Here is a 221-nt window from a genome sequence, read left to right on the forward strand (position 1 = left end):
TCAAATGGCTTATGAAATTTCGAATTCATTCAGTTCACAAGTTTGCATCACCCGAGGATTTTGTCTTTGTTGTCCTAAGAAATTTTGGGACAATCATCTAACTGTCACTTGGAGGAGTAAAGTGGAGGACTTAGGGTAGACGGTGAGGGAAACTTGTTCCAATAACCCCCTTCTCTCTGTCCAGGGCGTATAAGGGGTTAAGTTTTGGAGTGACTCCCGAG

General features: G+C 43.4%; 1 pseudogene; it reads left to right on the top strand.

The window, feature by feature from the left end:
* LOC119586760 overlaps positions 1-221 on the top strand; it is a 19,318-nt pseudogene that overhangs the window by 16,254 nt on the left and 2,843 nt on the right.

Source organism: Penaeus monodon, chromosome 21 (assembly GCF_015228065.2).
Source record: "Penaeus monodon isolate SGIC_2016 chromosome 21, NSTDA_Pmon_1, whole genome shotgun sequence".
In the NCBI taxonomy this organism is placed as follows: domain Eukaryota; kingdom Metazoa; phylum Arthropoda; class Malacostraca; order Decapoda; family Penaeidae; genus Penaeus; species Penaeus monodon.